The sequence below is a fragment of the Micromys minutus genome (genome assembly GCF_963924665.1).
Source record: "Micromys minutus genome assembly, chromosome: 18".
In the NCBI taxonomy this organism is placed as follows: Eukaryota; Metazoa; Chordata; class Mammalia; order Rodentia; family Muridae; genus Micromys; species Micromys minutus.
Window position 1 is genome coordinate 47,070,027 of NC_137953.1, and position 25,385 is coordinate 47,095,411.

General features: G+C 39.1%; 1 protein-coding gene and 1 pseudogene across 2 annotated transcripts in view; one reads left to right on the forward strand and one right to left on the reverse strand.

Moving 5' to 3' along the window:
* Positions 1 to 25,385, reverse strand: part of EXOC4 (exocyst complex component 4) — a 715,182-nt gene that overhangs the window by 552,189 nt on the left and 137,608 nt on the right. The gene's annotated exons all lie outside the window — the stretch shown is intronic.
* Positions 22,046 to 22,547, forward strand: LOC308432827 (modulator of smoothened protein-like; annotated as a pseudogene). The gene has a single exon. The product of its transcript is annotated as a modulator of smoothened protein-like (transcript).

Below are 25,385 nucleotides of genomic sequence, written 5' to 3' on the forward strand. Positions count from 1 at the left end.
AACTGCTCATGAATGATTTTCTAGACTAGGTTCCTTGAGAATACCAATCCTAACTATGGATGGTACCATTCTATGGGGTAGGATCCTAAAATGAAGAGAAGAAACGACACTGAGTAGCAGTACTAATCTCCCTTGGTTTCCTGACAATCGATACAATGATGAGCAGGTGTCTCAGGATCCAGCTGCCAGGAAGGACAAGGAATCCTCAAACAGTGAGCCAAATAAGCCCTTTCCCCTTAGTTCCAGTTTGTTAAGATGTTTTATAACAGCAGCAGGTAAAATACTAATAACATTCATTTACTTATCCATTCAACAAAATAGAGATAAGATTACAAAGAGAAAAAGTATCTATATTTTTAATCTTGAAAGTTCTGGAAAATAATAGAATAATGGAGTACTGCTCACAGAAATGGATGTCTACAGAGCATCTAAGATTTGAATCATTATGCAAGCAGAAAGGACAAGACAACAGAATGAACAATGAAGGTTTTTAAATAAGTTCTCCTGCTGGGAGCCTGACCATTGAGAATATCAGGAATCAAAAAACATCTCATGAGCAAATTTCTATATGCTACACAGCCCATGGGCTCTTGCATTTGATACTATGGAAAGTTTTCTACTCACATATTCATTCAATGCTAACCATTTTGGTTCTCTATCTTTGCAATTTACTTCACAGGAGCTGAGCAATTTAAAGACATAAAAACTTTCTCTGAGACAATGTAAGTAACTAAATAAGATGATCTCCACCCAAACATCATAGGGGGTGGGGGACAAATGCCATGAGAAACAGTAAAATCAATAGAAGTCTAGGGTTGGTTCTGAACTAATCCATGCATCTCTATAAATAACAGGAGCTTTGGGTCTACTCCACATCAATCACAAAGAGATATGTGGAAAAGCTCAACAGAAGAGTCATTACCAAGTTCAAGATGATGCCCATCAATGACGGAGGTTTCTGAATTTCTGTTTTTATTTTGTGTGTGTGTGTGTGTGTGTGTGTGTGTGTGTGTGTGTGTTGTGCATGTGTGCATGTGCATGTGTATGTATATGTGTGTGTGTGTTGTGCATGTGTATGTGCATGTGCGTGTGTATGTGTGTGTGTATTTCTCTTGCTTTTTCGTTTTGTATTTGTGTTTTTTATTCTAATTTGATTGCTTTTTTGTTTAATTTGCCTGTCTGTTTTCTAAACAGAGGGAAAGAAGTTGTAGAGTTGGATGGAAAGAGAGAGAGCAAGATCTGGAAGGAGACAGAAGGAGAAATCAGAATATAGTGTATGGCCAGGCGGCGATAGCACATGCCTTTAATCCCTCAGATGCAGAGGCAGGGTAGATCTTTCTGAGTTACAGGCCAACCTGGTCTACAGAGCTAGGGCCAGAAGAACTAGAGCCACAGAGAAAAACCCTGGCTCATAAAACAAAAGAGAAAACAAAAAAGGTTAAATAAAATAATAAATACTAAAAAGAAAAATCTGAAGGTGCTTGGTATGTTTTGACAACAGGACTGAAAAAGAAAAACGCACATGACACAGTTTTTCATTAGAACTTGTGTGCTAATGTTTATGCCTAAAAGATAGGATTCTCTTTTGTGAAAATTTAAGTTAAGTTGAAATTTAAGAATCTAAAATAGTATTTTATTTGAAAAGAACTGGGTATTACCAATAATCTTTTAAAGAAAATATGCATAGGAAGTTACTTAAAGTAAGTGTCACACAAACACAGACACAGCGACAGTGAGAGACTGAGAGGAAGGCAGCATGGCATAGCAGGATAATGATAAAGATGGATTACAAAAGCAGACAGCCAGGTGGATCTGTCCACGATCTCACAAGGGAAATGGTTTAACAAGAGAGATCTGTGAAGCAGCATCAATGGTATATTGTTTTTCTGGTTTTGGTCTGTTGTTTGTTTTGTTTTGTTTACATCATTCTGCACTGATTCAAAGTGAGTAAATGTTGCGGGTTGTCCCTCTGCCTCCCTAGTCTGCCTACCCAACTTTCTAGAAAACAAAAGTGTCCCTGCAGTCGCTGCACAGTCTAGAGAATTTGCAAAATGACATGGTAGGGAAGCTTTAAGATTTGCAATTACAGAAAAGGAAATATACCATGAATGCCAGAGGGGGGAGCTCAGAGCAAAGGCAAAGATCATGACTAAATGGGCTGGGGGGAAAAAGGCTGAGAACATTCCAGGCTTTCACAAAGTATCCTTTTCATTTTTTTAGTATTCTCTTCCTAAGTGTGTATTACAACACCAGCTGAACTATTCCCCACCCCAGCTAAAAGGAAAGTACATGAAAGCACTGCTGAGGGTAGGCAGGTTAAACAATGGCCAGGTTTCTGAATTCTTTGCTTTAGGGACATCTCTGGCACCCTGGCCTTTCCTTTCCAATCAGTTTTGATTGCAAATGAGACCACACAGTAGGATTGGCATCTAATGATGATGAAGGCACAGTGAAAGAATTAGCCCAAGACAATCATTATTTTTAAAAGAGTGCTTGGCCTCCTCCAGCTTCCTTTATATGTTTACTTCTATAAAACAAAATGGAATTTTAATAGGTTCTTTCCATAATTGAGACTACGTGGATTCACTTTCCTTGTTACCACTAAGTAAGTATAACTATTTTATCCAACTGAGGGTGGGGGGATGGAGCAGTGAGGACACAATCTCCTCTAAAATAGTTCTACTGACAAGCTTGGGGAACATCCCCTTTCAGATCTGCACTGTTTTCACCCTTATGGCAGATCCCATTCTGAACAGGACCCACTCAGGTGCTGGCTCTGTGATGCACTGGTGCTATGAAACAGTAAAGACCTTGACTCTACGTGAAAAACCAATGATCCAAAATCAGTACCCAAGGAAGAACCTTCACATCACTATCCTGCATCCCTTAGCTACAGCCACAGAAATAGTGATGACAACTATCCTATGATCAGCAGCATACAACAATCTGGTTATCTAGGACTCAGAGGCAGGGTAGGCTGGACATGGTGCAAAGCAAAGGATCAGATGCCACACTGGTCCCTCGTCTCCATCCATTATGACACCAGGCATAATGGCTAAGATCAAAAACTCAGGTGACAGCAGATGCTGGCAAGGATGTGGAGAAAGAGGAAAGCCTCCATTGTTGGTGGGACTGTAAACTGGTACAACCACTCTGGAAATCAGTCTGGTGGTTCTCCTCAGAAAATTGAACATAGTACTATCAGAAGAGCCAGCTATACCACTCCTGGGCATATACCCCAAAGATGCTCCAACATATAATAAGGACACATGCACCACCATGTTTATAGCAGCCTTATTTATAATAGCCAGAATCTGGAAAGAACCCAGATATCCTTCAACAGAGGAATGGATACAGAAAGTGTGGTACATATACACAATGGAGTACTATTCACCTATTAGAAACAATGACTTTATGAAATTCCTAGGCAAGTGGATAGAACTTGAAGCTATCATCCTGAGTGAGGTAATAATCCAGTCACAAAAGAACACTCATAGTATGTACGAATTTATAAGCAGATACTAGCCCAAAAGGCTTAGGATACCCAAGAAACACTTCACAGAACTTATGAAGCTCAAAGAGAGAAAGGCCAGAAAGTGGATGCCTCAGTCCTTCTTAGAAGGGAGAACAAAATGCTCATGGGAAGAAATAAAGGGATAAATATAGGAACAGGAATTGAAGAAGAGATCATCCAGAGATTGCCTGACCTGGAAATCCACCCCATATGCAGTTACTAAACCCAAGCACTATTACTGACGCCAAGCAGTGCTTCCCAACAGAAACCTGATATTGATGGCTCCTCAGAGGCTCTGCCAGAGCCATCCAGAAACAGAGAATTCTTGCAGCTAACTATCACAATGAGCATGAGGACTCCAATGAAGGAGCTAGAGAAAGGACTGAAGGAGCTGAAAGGGTCTGCAACCCCATGGGAAGATCAAAATGATCAACTAATCAAACCCACCATAGCACCCCAGGACTAAAACACCAACCAAAGAGTTCACATGGAAAGACCCATGACTCCAGGTGCATATGCAGTAGAGGATGGCATTTTCTGGTATCAATGAAAGGAGAGGCCTTTGGTCCAGTGAAGGCTCATTTTCCCAGTGTAGGGGAATGCCATGGTGTTGAGTTGGGAAAGGGTGGTTGGGAGAAGGAGTGCCTTAATAGAGGCAATGGAGAGAGAAAAGGGAGGGGGTTGTGGGAAAGTGATAACATCTATAATGTAAATGCAGAGAATATCCAATAAAAAAAAAAATTGGGGGAGAAGAAAAAAAGATTTTGTCCAAAATAAGGATACATGTCAAGGTCCCCAAGTTAAATCTGGTTTTGAATATAAATAGATATGATATAATATATAAATAGATTTATGACCTCTTTTGGATGTATCCCTCAAATCTGGAAAAAGTATATCCAGAACTGATATCAGAATGACTGGCTAGTCAAAAGTTACCCCAACAATGGAAAGTCTACACACCTTGAAAATGAATTTTAACTAAAGAAACTAGAATGCATATTTCTTTCCATATCTCATACACCTTCATAAAAAGTAACCAACATACGTGTTCACTGTCCACTAAGGCTTCAGATTTCAAGTACACCCATCACACAGTGAAATCTCAACTTCACAGAATATCCAGGCAATAGTCCTATCCAAGCACAAACCTCCACTTAACATGCAAATGTGGTTCCAAGAGCACTGTGTCCACATAGGGTAAGTGATACTCACTTACACTGTGCTACAGTTAATTTACACACATGTTATTCTGGAAGAAGAGAGAAGGAAGGAAAAGGATGATAAAAAGGATTTCTCTGTCCATGGGGTGATTAGGAACAATTACTAGTAAAGAACAAACCTAGATTAACCTGTCTTTATTTCAGATAATTAGTTGAGAGTTTTTTTAAGGAATGTGACTCACAGGGGAAGGCACAAATTTATTGTGTTCTACAATCTAAGATCTTGGCAGCTCTGAAAGTTATCTATTTATTGATGGGTAACTGTAATTTGTCTTTCTTAGATAAAATGCAGTTGTTTAAATGTTTCTTTTTATGTTTCTGGACTCAGCAGTAAACATGTAAATGACTTCAGGAGAACAAAACACTCATTAAATGTCAATAAGCCCTCAAAGCACTGCTAGAAACCAATCCTCAAGCTTAAAAGGAGGTCATCAAAGACCAAGGAGCTCAGGAAGAACTGGGAGATGACATTGATAAAAAAAAATTTTTTTAAATAAAAAATAAAAGAAGACAAAGAAATGAGCAACAGAATGCTAGACTGTGCATTGCCCTTTAGTCTCTGTATGAGTTTTAGGAAGTCACCTCACTTCTCTAGGCAATATTTTCCCTTTATAAAGGAGTTATAGCAGGGTAACCAGATTCATTCATTGAGAAACGGGTACTAGGCACCTAATATTTATAGTACTGCTCTAAATAGAGAAAATACAGTAAACAAAATCAACAAGCCACACAGACCTTTTATTACACTAGGAAGACAGACACATCCAAACTCATTAGCTCTACAATCCCATGGCTTTCCAAAACTTCACACGATAATTCATTCTACTATGCGTGAGATCCAAAGAGAATGGCTTTAAAAAATCATTTTTCTGTAATACGTTGTTCCAGTTTTAAATAATATGATCAAAATGAAAAGAATGTAAAGTAGTAGGCCTAAATCTAGAAGCAGGTAGTTTCTTAAAAAGTTAAATAAAAGTTCCATGAGATGGCTCAGTAAATAAAAGCACTCACCAACAAACATGACAGCCTGAGTTTGACCTCCATAACCCAGAGTTGAAGGAAGGAACCATTTCCTCTAAGTTGTCCTCTCACCTCGTGTGTATACATACACTAAATGAATATGTAAATATTTACAAAAGAATAAATTAAACACACATATAAAAACAGTTTGAATGGAGTTACCCTTTGGGCAACAAAGCATCTATTAGACATCACAAAATACCAAATAAAAAGGCAATGCAAAGAAGGCTTACTTTCCTTTGGCATCGTTAGCAAGTGAAGTACAATTGTTCCACCCACCGTACAAAATATGACAGGCCAATGCTTTTGGTATTCTCCACAGTGGGGCAGTGAGCCCATGCTACAGAAAACACTGCTGGAGTCACAGAACAAGGGAAAATAAAAGATGGTACTGGGTAGCTTCACCCCTACTGGCCAGATTTCATAGTGCTGTGGGGTGCTGTGCACAGTACAAGAGGATGAAACGAACCAACAGTCTTGACTACTGCAAGCCTGACAGGACACGGCCACGGGGCTATAGCAGCAAGAATGTCTTTGGAGTGCACTCCATTTTTCAGTTGAATTTAAGGCCCTGTAATCAGTGCCAAGAACATGTGGCTAGACATGTCATGGATCCTAGAGGAGAAGCAACTGCCATCGCTCTGCTAAATGGATTGTGCCGAACCAGCTCCCAGTGACTTAACCATAAATGGATGCAACAGTCAACTCTCATCAGAGAAGCTGCCTTTTGCAGCAGAGGACAATTAACACAGAGACCCACAAGCGATCTAAGTGCAGGGAATGAGGAAGTGCAGAATGCTCATAGCTACAGGTGCATCTCCATCCCATCCATGAAACCCGAGGCTCAGGTGTTGTGGCAGAAGAAAGCATGGAAAGATCAGGAGACCCATAATGGGGATGATTACAACAGTGCCTTTCAAACGCCACAGAGATGTTACACAAATGAATTCTCAGCAAGTGAGCTAGCACACGTAAAACCTAAGCAGGCTCAGGCCAGACAGAATTCCAGAGGGAAGAAGGGAGGTAAGCACAAAGTCTTACCACCGAGAAGGAAATGTTAGCATTTAATAGCTATTAAAAACTCAGGCTTTTTTTTTTTTAAGGGTACAGAACAATATGGGCAATTATCCCACAGTGAACTCTACATACAAAAGTGTATGTATATGTGCGGCACAAACTATACTTAATGGTTAATAAATGATTTACAAAGGTATCAGTCAATTTGGAAGGTTAAAAATTTTGAAGAGGTGAGGGAAGAAATGAATATAATCAAAATGCATTATGTGGAATCTTCAAAGAAGTAATAAAAATAAGAATATAGGAAACAGTAGGAATATTGATACTGAGATAGCCTGTTAGACAGATGGCCCTTGAAAACTTTACGCTGTGTTACAGACCAATGCACAAAGGCCATATAATGAACAATCTCATTTATACAAAGTATACAGAAAAGATGGTGATTACCAAAGGTTGAGAAAATGGAAAAGGGAGCTACTGGTAATGGTGACTGACAGTTAATGACCAACTTCCTTTCTGAATGACACATTCCAGTTTTAGAAAAATGATATTTTATTGAAGGTAAATTGTATCTTAACTTTTTTATTTAAAATTATACAAAAAATATTGGTCCTAATACTCAGTAAAATAAACTAACAAGAGGACGGGAATTTCATACACAAATGGAAGGCTGACAATATCCTAGAGAAATATTTTAAGTAATGAATGCTCAGACCAACTTTGCAAAGTTTGATACTTGGTTCATTATTTTAGGCCCAAGGAAAACATTATTAAAATTGATTATCACACAACATGAAAGCCTTGTTTCTGTCCACTCTCTCCAATGCGATTGCATTTATCACGTCATTATTCTCCTGCATCAGTCTTTCTAGCCCAACTATCACCGGCCTGGATACTCACTCGCCTGTTAGCACTCGCCCCACTCCTTCAGCTTCTCTGGGGCATCAATACCTTCAGTCAGACAGTGACTCATCACACATAAAGTATTTAAGTTTTAGCTGTCTCAAAATGTTCATACTGTAACTTGAAAGCAGACGAGAAGTGATAAACACAAAAATGCAGAACTATATGATAATCACTGCAAGTAACCTTATCAAAATAACACTGAGTCCAAGAATATTCTAGGAAACAACAAAACATATTCAACAAACAGTTACAGTAAGCATGTGTGGAACAAACAGAAAGTGGTATAATTACAAAGCATACTGTGGTTTGAGTAAAAATACCCCCACAGGCTGATGTATTTGAATGCTTAGTCACCAAGGAGTGGAACTGTTTGAAACAGTTATAAGATTGGAGGTGTGGCCTTGTTGGAAAAAGCACGGCTTTGCTGGAGAAAACGTGTCACTGAGAATAGGCTCTGAGGTTTCAAAAGCCTATGACAGGCCTGCCTGCCTCTCTGTGTCTGTCTCTGTCTCTCTGTGTCTGTCTCTGCCACCCCTCACCTCTCTCTCTCCTTCCGCCACCCGTGTGTGTGTGTGTGTGTGTGTGTGTGTGTGTGTGTGTGTGTGTGTGTGAGAGAGAGAGAGAGAGAGAGAGAGAGAGAGAGAGATGTCTATGAATCAAAATGTAGCTCTCAACCTACACCATGCTTGCCTTAATACTCCCATGACCCTACGCTCCCACAAAGATAGCAGACTAACCCTCTAAAACTGTGAGCAAGCTCACAATTAAATACTTTTTTTTATAAAAGTTACCATGGTCAGGGTGTCTCATCACAGAAATTGAACATTGACTAATACACAGATAAATACTGATATAAAAAAATAAACTTGATAATTATGTTAAACAAGTTTTCAAGCCCCAATTACAGAATCAAAGTTTCCTGATTTTTTTTTTTGTTTCCTTTTTCTTTTTTAATTGGATATTCTCTGTATTTACATTTCAGCTGTTATCCCCCTTCCCCAATCTAATCCCCGTCCCTGTCCCCCTCCTCCATGAAGGTGCTCCCTCTCCCAACCACCCTCTCCTACCTCAGCACCTTAGTGTTCCCCTACACAGGAAAAATGAGCCTTCCCTGGACCAAAGGCCTCTCCCCTCATTGACGCCAGAAAATGCCATCACCTGGGGCCATGGGTCTCTCTCTCAATGCAAGCTCACTGGTTGGTGTTTTAGTCCCTGGGAGCTGTGGTGGGTTTGCTTTCTGATTTCTAAATCCTGAAAATTTCTGACCACCGAGTTTGTACACAACTAATCAAAACTGCATAAAACACAAGGTTTTTGAAAGAAATGACGAGGGCTCACTTACTAAAAATAATAAACTGGTGTACATAATCTTTCTGATCATTCTGAGGGACACATGTCAACTGGTGACTCATGCTTATGCCTGCTGAAACAACAAAACAGCACTTAGCTGTCCAGTTCATGGAGAAACAAGGTCAAGGGTGAAGAAATCAAGGAAACATTAACAATTCTGCTTGAAAAATCCACAGAAGGAAGATGCCCTTAGAGCTCAGCTTCGTTGGCCTTAACTAGAACTTCATCTACCCCATTAGACAACAGAAAGCATGGCTGTTCTTCACATCAGAGCATGTGAATAAAGAAGGACATTCTCTATGCTGAGGTTTAATAATCCACAGACACACAAATCACCGACAAGTGCAATCCAGCAATTCTGAGGACTGCATTTTAAGCTTCCATTAGACTGGAGCACTTTTCCTATGATCCCATCAGTCATAAGTTGAGAAGTTAAATACCCTATTTCTCAGACTCTTGAAAGTATCAGAGACTGAAAGCAAATAATGAAAACACTAGGTAGTTATGTCTCCCTTCTTTTTCTATAATGATAAAACAGACTATTGCCTCAAAAATCTACCATCTGACTTTACTCCTCCTCTTAATCAGAATTATTACAGGTAGTATAATTTCTCTATCTGAGAACTTCTATATAAAAGGGGTACAATTTCTCGACCTGGGAACTTATAGGAGAAGAACAATGGAACAGAAGTTACACTTGCCCTTTGAAAACACATTAAAGAAATATTTGACTACCAGCACCCTGAATACTAAGTTCTACATGGCTGTCAATGGAGAGGACTATCAAAAGGAACTTAGGAGGCAAGATATTAGGTCTGTGGTTAGATGGCTCAACTTTAAGGAAATCCCTATGTTAAAAAATAGATGAATGAAACAAGTCCAAGATACAAACATCCTACTTTCCTACTAAATTCCAGACTTAAATTCTGGCTACATCAAAAACCAAAGCAAAAGTCATTAAAATTCTACTTCTTGTTTTGTTAACAAAAAAAAGATTAATCATAGTGTCTGTCATTCCATAATGTTCGGCAAATTATTGTGTAAATATCAGGGTTACTGATAAAACTCATAGAGGTGAGCTAAATGCCTGAGACCTAACAACATACTGATCAAATGAATCCAACAGTGCATCACCCTCTGGAGGAAGAGTGACAAAGAGTAAACACAGCTTACAATGCTGTGCACAGAACAATTACTTCCCATCACAGCTGCAATGGTCCCTAACCTCTGAGGTATCTGGCATACAGTCCAGGTGAGTGACCTGAATATTTCAAAGAAGAAAAGAAACCACTGTCTTGAACATACTTCCAGTAACATATACACACAGCAGAGTGCAAAGGTACCAACCACCTGCTCTGGCTAGGCGCTCAGCAAAAGGCAGGCCATTTGCTCAACACCCCTCATGGTGACTTTATAAACATCTCATCTGCCTTTACCCTGAGAGTTGATGTAGAAATATGTTCATGCAAAAGTCTAATAAAAAGAACTCATGTGTTGCATGGTGGTGATGATGGTAACTGTGTGTTTGAGGCAGAAAATCGGACAACAGAATCCTTTCTTCACCAGTCACAATCTTTACAATTGTTCTTCGCATACCAAAGAAGGAGGAACAGAATGAGTCTTCAATGCACTTAGCAGTTAAAAACAAAAAGAAAACAATAGTTATTATTTCCACAGAAAAATTAGCACAGAACTGTGCCATGTAAATAAACTTGCCACAGACATTTAACTAGATACTATTATTACCCACTCTTCACACGCAACTGTTATTTGCATGTAATTAATTTGCTTATTTCTCAGGCCTCAGACGACATAATATGCTTATCAGCTTGGTTTCTAAACAATAACTGTTTAACTATTCCTTTCATATTTATAGGAAAATATTTATCTTGTTCTTTCACTGACAGACTCAGAGCCATGGGCAGGCATGACTCAAGGCTCTAACTCGGGGGTGAGGGACAGAACCCCAGCTGGAGAGTGATGTCAGCTTGCAAGGATGAGTTCTATGGACACTGCTCCATCAAGGCAGGCATGTTGTGCCAGCGACATACTCAATGCCAAAGGTGTCTAGGACAAGAAAGAGGAAGCCGGGGGGCTAGGGGTGATAGTCCACCCTAGCCCCAATGTCTCAATCTTTTCTTCTTTAACTCTGGCTTCTTCCCAAGGCCCCTGAAACTTCAATGCCTACTTGTCTCAATTTCATCATTGTCCCGTCTACATGTGCAGTCCCATAACTAATATACCTTACTCCACAGAACACCAAGACAACGTCTCCCCAATCCTGTGCTCAAGTTTTAGGGAAATTCCATTTGTCCCTCTATGAACAACTGACCACCATAGACTTAGATGGAATCCTTGAGAACTCCTTCAATGTTTTCCATGTGTTCACCATCATAGGTACTCCAAACTATCCCAAAAGGATCATGGCAATCTTTTGTGTGTCTGTGATTGAAGTTTAGAAATGAAAGCCACAGCAACTGACTCCCTTTCCTATTCAGTTTTGGTTTATTTAAAATATTGTTTTGTTATTGATATCATCCTCATCATAATCCTTATCATCATCCTCATCATCATCTTCATATGACCATATTTTATACTGCCTAATTGTGTCTAATCAAAAATATTCTGAAAGACTACAAATAATGTTATTGTATGTATGTCCAATGTGATTTCTCAGAAAAGTTGGGAGGAGAAAACATTATGTGAATAAATTATTCATTCACTCAACAATTCCTAAGCACCTCTTGCAGCCATGGACAACACTAAAAACAGAGAACAGAGTGATAATGCAATCCTAGAGGTACATCAATGAATGTACAACCTGAAACAGGCTGCCTTAAAAATGTTTAAATGTGTTTATGTTTATAACTTGGACCCAACAAACACCAAACATGCAGAAACATGTGAGGGCGAAGCTAATACCTTCAGGTGAGGTATAATGCAATCCAATAGCTAAGCCAATATTTGCTTCAGCATATTATGTGGATTTTAAAGTCAATGCCCATAGGAATTTTACAAAAGAAAAGTATTTGGCCTATCTTTGGGCACCCCTTAACTCTATTACTTTGGCAAATAAGACTGTTTCCTTATATTCTTTTATAAAATATAAAGTATGTCCTATATTTTCCTTAGCAGTAGTAACACAAATCTTTACATATTTTCCAAAATTCTAACAATAGTATTTTTCTATTATTAAAAAGAATGAGATTCCCAGAAAAAAATTTAATTGCTCCATAACTCCTCAAGGGATTTTCTACCAATGCCCATTTCAATCAGCTTTCTGAGAGTTGGATGTCATTCTGAAATAGGTCATTTTGAAGAGCTACAAGAGCCAATAGAACCTGTAACCTACATAACCTCCAGGTTTAAAAAATGTGGTTCTGAAATTAGTCCTCTCCAGTTAACCATGTGTGGTTGGTTTCCATCTAAGCTCCATTTTAGTACATCATACATGATACAGGGAAAGAAAATACTTATGGAAAGACATCATTTTTATCATATAACTCAAGGACTGTAAGCATTCCTTATAGGCTCCACCCAGCAGTTACCTGGCAACACCCAGGTAGGCCTGGCTTCCTATAAAAGAGACTGTTTGGCCTCCTACTTGCTTTCTTTGACACTTCTCTGTCAGACATTTTTCTTCAGGACTCCTTTCTCCCTCTGCCCCCTCCTCTCTCTCTCTTTACTTGTTCCTGGCTGCCCCTCCCCCTTCTCTCTCTCTCTCTCTCTCTCTCTACTCCCCTTCCAATGCTATAAATAAAGTCAATTCTATACTATACCAGTCCTAAGGCTGGTATCTCAGTGGGAAAGGATGCCTCAGCATAGGTCCAGTGAAGCAGCCCACCCAGGGCATCATACTACATACAATCTACAAAACATATCCTTGGCTCTTTTTACAAAACACAACAAGGACTTAAGTGCCATTAATATGCATGACACAAGACAAGGAAACAACACAAACTCCCTCTAATGTTAAACATGAAAATAAGCATTCAAATAATGAATAGGTAAGGATATGTTAGTCATTGGTGGCCAAGTTTATTTAAAAAAAAAAAGAAGAAGAAGAAGGAATCTCTACCATTTTGTTTTAGGATTTTTATTCTTATTGTTATTGCATGGTTTTGTTCTTTCTGTTGTTGCTTGGCTTTGTTTTGTTTTGGGTTTCTCTGTGTAACAGGCCTAGCCCTGGCTTTCCTGGAACTTGCCTTGTAGACCAGGCTGACCCCAAACTCAGAGGTCCACCTGCCTCCTGAGTACTGGAATTAAGGTATGTGCTATGACCATCCAGCTTGTTTGCTTGTTTCAAATTTGCTTGTATTATTTGAATTCTCTGAAGCCACTTAGGGTCCAACTACCTGGCCTACTTGCAATGTCAAAAGCACAAGCAAAAGTGCTAGGTCAAAAAACATGTGAGAACCTAACAATAGGCAAGAAAACAAAAACAAGAACCTGAATGAACTTAAATACTGCAGACCTAATCACTTGTAGACTTACTTTCCTGTCCGTTTAACTTACATCAAAGGTAGTCATTACATTTCCCCTGAGTAAATATAAAATAGCTTGGGTACATGGATCAGATCCCTTCATCTCAGCATCTCTAAAACATCCTAATCCTCACTGACTGCTCAATAAAGGAAAGATACAATTGGCCTTTAAAAAAAATAGTAGACATTAAAGGGGAAATGAATGAGTATTTAGGGATTTTTAAAAGATGCTAAGTACCATATCCATTGATTTTCATTTCAGTTCTCTATTTGAAAGTAATAGAAACAACTTAAAATAGCTTAAACAACAAAAAAGGTAATTGTTATACAGATATGCAGCTGTACACTAACTAATCAAAGTCAAAAATGCAGCCAGAACGAGGAAAAGCAAGCAGGAACTGGAAACAGGCCTCTAGGGGAAAGTGCACCTGTGCTCCTCTCTCTGCCTTTCACTTACACACACTCTTTCTGTCTCTCTGTCTTTTTGTCTATCTTTCTGTCCCTCTCTGTCACTCTACCTCTCACCCCCCCCCCGTGTGTGTGTGTGTGTGTGTGTGTGTGTGCACACGCACTCGCGCGCGCGCGCGCGCACACACACACACGAGTTTCCTTCTGCAGATGTAAGCCTCCCTCTGTGATAAGCTTTCTCTGTTACATTCCATAGAATAAAGTTAAACACTAGTGTACTTTTTTTAAATAATAAAATTATCAAAGGCAGATTTCATATACTAAATCTAAATGTCTAACATAGAGAATCTGTGTAGCCCAGTTTGAGAAAAGCATCTATGGTTTCTTTTATGAACTACAGAAGGAAAGATACTGCCAAAATCTAGGAGGATCGGGAGTTCAATATCATCCTCAACTATACAATATTATTTGGGGCCTGCTTGGGCTGTTGTAAGTTTCTTTTAAGAAAGAAAGAGAAAGAGGAGCCATTAAATTAGGCATTTATAAAAGAAATGTACTCCAATATTAAGGTTCTGCACTCTACCATGAACTTTTACATCCTAAGTCATTCAAGTCCTCAACCCTATAAGAAATACATACATAAGATAATGATGCTAAAAATACTTTATCACCTTTCCCAAAGTAGCTCTGCTCTCAGAGCATGGAGGGGAGGAAAGGGCAGCACATTATGCCACTTAGCCTCTAATTCCAACAACAAATAGAATATGAAATATTGTTAAAGGAGGGGAAACAAAACATCTTTTAAAATTCAGAGTTATGAACTCATAAAGTTTCTCAGAAAAGTATCTTAGAACAGTAAAAAAAAAAAAAAAAAACAAAAAACAAAAACAAAAAAACTCCATTGAATTGGGGGCATGGGGTGAACACTGTAAAAATCTATGATGAGGGCAAGCTCCTTTATAACCAGAATTTAATATGTTGTCCACAAAACAATCTATCTAGTCATTCCGATCATCTCCTTCTATAACTCCTTTGGGACACCATCTACAATACCAGTTAAACCAGAATACAGTTAAAATGTAGATTGCCTTTTAGTTTTGTTCTAGTTTACTTTTATTCCCTTGAAATTTGCTTCACAGAAAAACAAAAACAGTCAGGCAGTAAACATTTTCAGTGTTGGTTCTTCCAATTTAGTTATGAATTCCTTCTTCCATAGCAAATACATGAAAACATCTCAAGTGTTCCCTGTCGTGAGCCTCCTTTGCCATCCCTGACATTCTTCCAGTCCGACTGAGCAGACATCAGCTGAGGTGCAACATCAGTCCACAACCATCAGTTCCTAGTGGACACCTCACCAGATGTCTTCTACACACCCACTTCCACCTGTGTACACTCTTCTACACACCCACTTCCACCTGTGTACACTCTTCTACACACCCACTTCCACCTGTGTACAGTCTTCTACACACCCACTTCCACCTGTATACAGTCTTCTACACACCCACTTCCACCTGTGTACACTCTTCTACACACCCACTTCCACCTGTGTACACTCTTCTACACACCCACTTCCACCTGTGTACAGTCTTCTACACACACACTTCCACCTGTGTACACTCTTCTACTATCTATCACTTCCATAGCTGTGTGATATTTCTGGAAATGACTTAGAGGTCACTTTCTAACTTCTAAATACAGTCAAAGATGACTTTTTCCTTAAGTTGCATGTCATCCTTCTAATATATTTCCATAATTCTTTATTAACTTTCTCATTTTGAAATTCTAAAAGTTCATTATATATAAGGTCTTTATCTAATCCTACATGCTACATTAGTTTTTTACAACCAGTTGTGCAAACTTATGATCCTGGCTAGTCTCACAGCAATAGAGAACCCAAAGGTACAAGAGATGCTATCTCAGTACATGCAAAAGAAAGTTCATTGCAAAATACTTGACCTATTATACTAAATTCTCTCCCTAAAGAATTAAATAAGATTATGATTCTTAATCAATATTACACACTACAATAATCCTAAACTATACATAGGTATTGTCAGAAAGCAAAAACATGTAGACTGTCCTGAGGCTGTTTGTATTTTAATGTTAATTCCACTTCCCCAATAAGGGCTACCTAGTTATGAGACTCCAACTGAACCTTCCCATTTAATTAGTAAAATAAAGAAAAGCCACTGACTCTGCAAGGCAAGGGAGGTGGAGAGGACTGAGAGTTCGAAGGAGGTCAGAGGACGGAGGGTGAAGGTCATGAAAAGATGGAAGTTCCCAAAGACCAGCTAGATCCAGGTGAAATTGATTGGTCTTAAATAGCTATGACCATTAATGATTTTATAGGTCTAATATCTCATATGGAAAAGCAGTTTGTATCTTTGTCTATTTGATGTTAAAAGGAAAAAAATATAGCCTAACCCCTCCAAGGACCCCAAGCTAAAGGAGCCTTACCCCCCTGTGCCTAAGAACCCCTAAATGACTAAAATTTCAGACCCTGCTCTCTGCCAGTAAGCAGATATAAGGTCATATTCCTTGCTGTTCCAGAGCATGCTTTCTATATGAAACTGGGTGAAAGGGCGTAGGACAGGCCCTTGGATACGAGAGTCCAGCCTAGTAAGCTAACAGGAGATAAACTGACTTAACCATTTATATGGCTTCTGCAAACTGCACCATAGAAAGCCCCTGACCTAGTGACTTCTGACTGCCATTGTCACCCCCACTCAGGAGGCCACGCAAATACAGACCTCAGAGACTCTAGGGAACTAATTGGTCCACAGATCGAGGGCTTAGATGGTCTACAATGATTGGCCTAGAAAGCACGGGCTTAGATAATTTAAAATAACTGGTTTGTGGTTCACAGGCTTTACCATGATTGATTTAGAATTTTCGGGCCTTGTGAACCCTATAAAAGCTGTCCTCATCCTGCACTGGGGGTTACGCAGTCCTGTACCCCTGCGTGGTGTATGATTGTGGGCCCCAGCGTGCTTGGAATAAAAATCCTCTTGCAGTTTGCATCAAGACCGCTTTTCGTGAGTGATTTGGGGTATCGCCTTTTCTAGGACGGAGCGTGGAGGTCCTCGTGTTAAGGATCTAACAATGTAATGTTGTTGTGTGGAGGGTTTGTGGATTGAGAGTTGAATATATAAACCTGTATGAAAAGCTATCGGGCTGTAGAGTTGTATTTATGTGAGATTTTGGGGTAGAGAAACACCCCAGGACAGAGGTAGAGAACAGGTGGTGGAAAACCACCAGGGAAGGGAGTTGCGCCAACAAGTTGGGCTGTGGTGACAACTCAGACCAGGGACCCACCAGAGATGTGCATGGCTTCAAACTAAAATTGGGCCTGAGGAGTGAGACCTCAGGGCCAATAGAGAGATAAACCTGCCATATTTTTTAATATTTACTGCAACAGAAACAAAAGAAAATAAAGAATCTCTGGAAGGGGAGCCATAGAACCCCGGAAAATGAGTGATATAAGCTGGCACATGTTTAAACCTAAGACTCTATCATAGTCCACTGAAGACTGTGGCCCCTCCCTAAATCCAAAATATTCGATGTAATCACCCTTTTGTTCCTTATCCAGCTTTCATCAACCTAAACACAATTTACACAGTTCAGTAGATTCTAACACTTTTTTTAATGATTATGCTTTTTTTTGTTGTTGTTGGTTAAAGCAGTATATTTATTAAAAGTCTTCAGGTAACATTTGATGCCCATAATTACATAGAACTCTGCCAACCTATTAGTTATTAGAAAGGCTTCAACTACTGTTATTGATACACATATACAGTGATATTTATTTAATAATATGATTTAAGTAGGGGGCTTAATTTTTTTATAACTGAGTATGATGTTGGTGGTGTTGGTGGTGGTGATTGTGTGTGTGTGTGTGTGTGTGTGTGTGTGTGTGTGTGTGTGTGTTTGTGTGTGCGTGTCTGTGTGTTTGATGGCAAATTTACAGGCCAGAGGCCATGTATTTTGTTTTTAATTCCACAATACCTTAGAAGTATAGGATGAAGGTAATTTTGAAAGCTCAGCACGTTATGAATGGTGCCATCCCTGGGCTAAGAGTCCTGGGTTCTATAAGAAAATAGGCTAGTTGAGCCAGGGGGAGCAAGCCAGTAAGCAGCACACCTTCATGGTCTCTGCATAAGTTCCTGCCTCCAGGATTTTATTCTTTATGAGTTCCTGTCTGACTTCCTTTAATAAGCACTGCTGTGGAAGTGTATGATCAATAAGCCATTTATCCTCAACTTCCTTTTTTGTCATGGTGTTTCATCACAAGAAACACCTGCCTGCCTGCCTGCCTGCCTGCCTGCTACCTGCCTGCCTGCTGCCTGCCTGCCTGCTGCCTGCCTGCCTGCTGCCTGCCTGCCTGCTGCCTGCCTGCCTGCTGCCTGCCTGCCTGCCTGCCTGCCTGCTGCCTGCCTGCCTGCCTGCCTGCCTGCCTGCCTGCCTGCCTGCTGCCTGCCTGCCTGCCTGCCTGCCTGCTGCCTGCCTGCCTGCCTGCCTGCTACCTGCCTGCCAGCATGCTCAAAAACTTTCACTCAGAAACTATAAAGAAGTGTGATTCAAATGCTTTCTTTTATACCTCTCCTTGGTCACTGTGATGCTTCCCAGCAACTGAAAAGCAATGCACTGACTATTATGAAGCAATTTAGAGCTCTACTCCTTTCTCAAACAATAGAGAAAGAGACGCTGTGGTGATCAATACTAAATTCTCAAGCATTTATGTGTAAAACCCTTAGGATTATAGAATATAAACTAAGTATTCTAAGTATTGTTTCAAGAAAGAACAAAAATATACCATGCTACCCTTTATCTACAAAGATCCTGATGTGTCTGGTGACACAGTCCGCAAAGGATGAAGAAAGCTTACACAATGTCCAGGAAGACAAAGTGGCAATGTAAGAAAACTGGATGAAAGATTACTGTTCTGCAAGAATGAGAAACTTCTTTTTCCTTTTTCAAAATAGAGCCAGTACTTACCACACAAAATTCTTCTAATGATTGAAAGCAAAGGAAACAAACAATTGAATTTTAAAAAGGGGGGAGAAGATGAATACAAGTTCTGTTTTGCATGCTTCTCTGCAAATGAATTTAGAATTCTTATTTCAAAACACCAATTATAGTAATTCACTTTAAATAAAATTTTATGTGAGTAAAACCACATTAAACTTAAGGATACTGATGAGGTGGGCTGGCTGAGAATCAGACCAATTCATGAGAGTACTGACAAGACTGTGTTGGCCTAAGAGCAAAAAGATGGAAACAGCATATATAAATTTGGTGTAAATCATCCCCTAATTCTATAAAATGCTCTGCTCCTTTCTGGTTAAAATAAGGTATAAGCTACCTAGGCTCATCTAGTCACTGGACTTAATACACTCTGGTTACAAACTAGACCATCTTTCTCCATCACTGCTCTGATAAGCCTTGGAACACCTTGAACATTTTTTTTAAGGCTTTTGGATGTGTGGGCCTCCATATTCTGGCCTCTTCTTTGAATCCTTCCACTGACAAGAAACATCCCTCTCTCAAAACAGTAGACTCCCAGCATTAGAATGCTCTAGTTATCAGCAAACTCTTTATACTAGGTAGAGATCTCTCTATATTACTTGGGGGTTTTAGCCAGCTTTTTCTTCGATGAAAGCAATTAAAAGAACTACTTATCCACTTGAGAACTGTTCAAATGGATTTTAAAAAAAAAAAACTAGTAATGACTACATCAAATTCTTCCTTAGTGGCTCCTTCCTTAAGATTATGAACTCCATGTGCTCTTCTTCAATAACAATATACCATGCAAAGAATTCAAAAAGACCCTCAACATTCTTTCCACCTAAATTAAGCAACCCTTGTATGCTGCTAGACCATCAGCCTTTGTTTCTGCATTCATCCATAGAACTCCCCTCCCTTTAGTGCCACAACTGCTGTTTGCATCAAAAGGCCTCATCCTCTTTCTTCCTCTACCTACAAGCATCTCTTTAGTTCCTCTCTACTCCAACATCACCATATAACCCTCCCTGCAGGAAAGCAGCCTTCTTTCCTTCTTTAAATCTGCACAGCTGTCTGTTTTCTGCAGTCCTTGAGTCTACTGAATGCCTTCTAATTGACTGTTCTCACAGACTGGTAGGAAGGAAACTACTAGGAATTGCTCACATTTATTGAAGAGTTAGGTACTGTTGGGGACACAGTGCCTTTTACTATACTTAATCTTTCCATGTTCTTCATGGTTTTCATCCGCACAAAGTATCTGCCTGCTGAACAGTTTCTTTTTTAATTAGGTATATTATTTATAAATATACTGTATGCAAAAAATGCACCTGCCAGTAGAACAAAGGTAAATATGCTTTTTTTCCTCCATGCAAATGATCATAAGAACTAGAAGGAGAAGCAGCCATGTATGGGAATAATATGATGGTTTAAACAAAGGACACTCAAAAATATATGAGTAAGAAAGTCACTGCTCTAAGTTATAAACCACAGCTGGGTTGCTGTGGTGATCCACTTTGAAATACAAATAGTATTTATGGATGGTACTGGAGCACACTGTATGTACTAGACAAAGTTCTTGGGTCCATTTTCTTTACCAGTTCACTGAAACACTAACGTGTTTTGTGATTTCTCTCGTGGGCCATCTATTTGATGCAAATGTTCTACAATTTGAATTAGAACCTAACTTTCAAAATCAAACTTAAACGACTATCAATCTCTTCCTTATCAACAGAGTTTTATTCTTACATGTAATAGGAAAATATCTTTTCCTCCTCTGCAACATTTGACATTGTTGGAAACTCTTCTGTTGTCTGTATTAATGATTCTTCAACTAATGTTTTTCAAATAACTTTATTTCCTGTATGTCATCTCTCACCAAAATGAATACGAGTACCAAGACATTGCTCTTGTGCTTTTTATTCTTCCTATGTTTACAATATAAACTTTATGAAACTGATGTCCTGTGTATGTTTTTAACATGCATAAATAGGAAATGGTATACCAGTTATGTATCTAACATTACAATTATAATAAATGCTAATACATTATCTGGTTCGTGTCATACCTTTTTGAGAAATGAAATAACAGTATCACATCACTTATTACTTGGAATACTAATTATATACCCAGAAAAACACACCAATGTTTTTATACTTTAAAAATCTATACAAAGTGAATAAGCACACACACAAAAAATAATTAAATAAATAACCAACATCCTTAGCCATAGTGAGAATTGCTATGAAAACCACAGTGAAATAGTCCTTACAGCCACTAGAATACTTATAATAAGAAAGACAATACCAAGTATCAGACAGGACATGAAATAAAAACCTTCAAACGCTGCTGATGGGGCAGGAAAACCATTTAGCCACTCTAGAAAACAGCTTGTCAATTCTAACTTACACTATCAGCATCTTAGCAATCTGTATCATGTACATATGTGTATATGTATATATGTGTATGTATGTACATATATACTTATTCATATATGTGTGTATATGTTTGAATGAAGCATACACACACATACATATATTTGCCAAAGAAAGCCAGAAATTGATGTCCAAATAAAACCTGTGCATAAACATTCATAGAGGCATTATTACTCATAATTAGCCAAAGAAAACAACTCAAAATTCACCAGAGACTAATGAATAAGTACAGAGTGGTAGATATGTCTAAAAGACTCTCTCTAAAAATAAGGAAAACTTAGCCCCTGGTGTATATACTGTAACACTCATGTACCCTGAAGACATTATCTGACTAAAAAAAGGCCATCACAAAGACAGAAGAAGAGTACCTAACTTCATTATAGGAAATGTAAAATAGATCAATAGTGGGAATGAAGCTCATTGGTACAGCACTTGTCTCAAACGCATAAGACCATAAATTCAATCCTCACTACATCAAAAAGTAACAATAGTCCTGTGACAGAGATACGATTTTGTGAAATATATTAAAAGCAACTGGGGTGGGTCCTGGCATGGAAGGGCCATGCACTACACAGACCAAGGGCCAAGGGGGGAGGGGCGGGGACCCCTAGGCCCTGCAACCCATGGGGGCTAGGAGTGAGGCCCAGGCTTGCCCTGCGGTGGTGGGTGTGGGGAGCGGGGCGGGGTGGGATGATGGATAAATTGACCATCAGCTCAGGATGTCTCTGGCCGCCAATATCTTCCCAATAGCCAACATCACCAACCCAACCCCGGACTGGATCAACACCGGGAGTCAGGAGAGCACTCACTGTGGGCCCAGTGTGGCAGTGTCAGACAATCCATGGACAAGACCAGACCAGCATCCCTCCTCGGCTTCCCCCAGAGTGGGTCACCACCCTGTTTTTTATCATCATGGGAATAATTGCCTTGACTGTCACATGTGGTTTGCTGGTGGCTTCCCACTGACGAAGAGGAGCTACAAAATATGCTCAATGGATAGCATTCACTGGACTGATCCTTTTGTGTATGGCTGCCCTAATATTTCCAATAGGATTTTACATCAGTGAAGTCAGAGGTCAACCTTATAAGTTACCCAACAACACAGTAGTTGGGTCAGCATATGTACTTTTTGTCTTATTTTTGCTTCACAATAGTAGGACTTCTGTTTGCTGGCAAAGTCTGTTTGCCAGGCTGAGGAATGTCTAAACAGCTTTTTTTTTTTTACACTTTTAGAGGTTGGGAGGACAAAGAGAAGGCATCTGGGCAGTCCTCTCATAGGAAGATGCTTAAATGAACCTGATGCCGAAAAGGAAAAATTGCTTTGATTTGTTCTCACTATGCACTTTGGATTTAAAAGAAAGAAAGAAAGAAAGAAAGAAAGAAAGAAAGAAAGGAAGGAAGGAAGGAAGGAAGGAAGGAAGGAAGGAAGGAAGGAAAGAAAGAAAGAAAGAAAGAAAGAAAGAAAGAAAGAAAGAAAGAAAGAAAGAAAGGAAAGAAAGAAAGAAAAGAAAGAAAGAAGAATGAAAGCCTTTTCCATAAGCAAATACGATACTGACTAAATCTCCTGAGCATATTCAGGCAGGCAGTCTGCCCTCTGATAGCAACCTAGTGAAGGAGAGCGCTTTATACTGGAAGCATGTGGCCCCTTGTGACTCTGCTGATCTTTTTTTAATGTCTGATGACTCATTTGAGAGAGGGAAAGTCTGGTATTTATGAATCATGATGGACCAGAAGGGTGCAGGAGGTTCGTGTGGGGCTGGCCTCACCTCCTAAGACATTAGTGTTCTCAATTTCCTTGTCATGTTATGAGCCTTTGGCACCACAATGGATTGCCGTTGCATTACTGCACCAAGAAGCCAATAGATCAAAACATTTTTGCTAAAATGTATGTTAAAAATTCTAAAACTCTCTAATCTCTGTGTACAAAAGAAAAAAAAGAAAACACTAAGAAACAAGTTTGGGGTGGGTGGGGAAAATCTTCCATATATATAGCTGGATTTTCTACTTTTAAGTGGTAAACTGAATAAGAATTACATTTCAATACACCTTTATATTCAGTATATTAGATTATGTCACATATACCATACATGCTTTTACAACTTTATTTTCTTGGCATTATTTTTCTGAGACTTACCCATGTGAAAAGTTTGTTTTTAATCATTCCATTGTTTGGTTGAAAATTACATCCAACCTGCCAATTCCTCTATGTTTTTGTCTATACAAAAAAATGATACAGTATATACACTGACGCATTTCCTCCTTGTTGCCAATGACAATTTCCTAGTCTAACACATAAAGAAAAATAGCTGAGTTTATGAACCTGTGCATCTTGAACTTCACCAGAACCTTCTAGAATGCATGCTACAAAGGTTTTACTAATTTATTCCCAACAGCAATATAAGAGTTCCTGTTTCTTTTTACCCGTGCCAACACTTGGTGTTACCAAGCTCATTGGGTTATGCCAATCAATAGGTGTAAAATGGAATCTCACCAGGGTTTAGATTTTCATTTCCCTGTTACCGGAGATGAACAAGTTTCATAATTGACCATTCAATCTTCTTCCTATGTAAACTGCCTAGTCATATCCTTTACCTGTTTTATAAAGAATGCTTAGTCTTTCTGTCATTGATTTATATGACATCTTTCAAGATTTGGATATATATCTTCAGTTACTTACAAGAGATGCAAATATATACTGACAGTCTGTAGTCTGCCTTTTCCTCTGGTTTTTATTTTTATTTTGCAGATTTTTATAATGATGTACTAAAATATGTCTTTTCTTGGGGGATGCTGTGATTTTTGTGTCTTGCTTATGAATTTTCCCTATTATAATGTTGTCTGGCTGTGGCCCTTCCCAGTTGGACAGTATTAAACAACAACTGTCCTTTGAACATGACATGTTCAACGCTCTCTTGAATTCTCCCCAGTGACTTGTATGACACTGGACACACTATTGGTTGGCAGAAAAAGAAGGGGGTTCACAAGGTACTGTCCCTCACTAACAACACATAGCCAACTAAAGTTTGCTTCCAGAGACTGAGGTAAAGCCATTTTAAATTGTTAATATAAGTATAAGCAACACCTCATCCGTGTTGCTGGGAGTCTAATTATGCTCACTGGTTCTAGACTTGAATAAAATTGTTTCTTTGATCTGTCATTGGTGCCAAATCTGGCATGAATAGGTATTTATTGGTCTCTTCGGGAAAAGTTCACACAACAGAATTTGTCTGAGATATCTTGCTTTTCTATTCTCTTGTTACTCAGTTAATGCAAGCAAAGCAAAGCAGAGCAATGTGGCCCACACTAGGTTTGGCAGTCTCTGAAGGAACTGACAGCTGAAGTCTTGGGCACCAAAAGGAATGATCTCCCATTTAAAATTCTTCGGAGATTCTACTCTTCTTTCCAACCATGCCCAAAAAGTAGTAATCAAAGGTCCATCTTCCCAGGGAAACGTCAAGTTTACAAAATTGGATTCCTTGCACAAAACCCTACACCCAGTCAAGGTGGGAAAACTGAAAATCAAGCCTAAAGCAAACTCAATATCCCTCTTATGACGTGTAAATGTGCCTATGTTAGAAAGCTAAGGATGACCATGGACAAAACATCTACAACCATTCTCTACAAGTCTTTTCATTTACACAGAGCACAACAATACACGGCTCTTTGTTAGACTGAATTCAGAAGATTCTCTGATAACTCCTTTGATTTTGAGCACTTAGCAAATGACAAGGAATTGGTGTTTGAAATGATCAAATTACTAGTTTCAACATAATCTTCATTGGAGCTTAAAAATCAGAAGAAAAATTCAATGAACTGTGCAAAGGGAAATCATTGGCATCAAGAGAAGGGAACATTCTGAAAGGGGTCTTCAGTAGATGGAGCTCTCCCCTATGAATTGGTGCTGAATCTTTGAACAGGGAAATGTGAAAGGCACTCACACAAAGGTTCTGCACAGAGACTCTGATTAAAATGCCAATCACCCTACTCATGAGAGCACACACATTAACCTTCTTGTACTGGCCGCACTTCAACC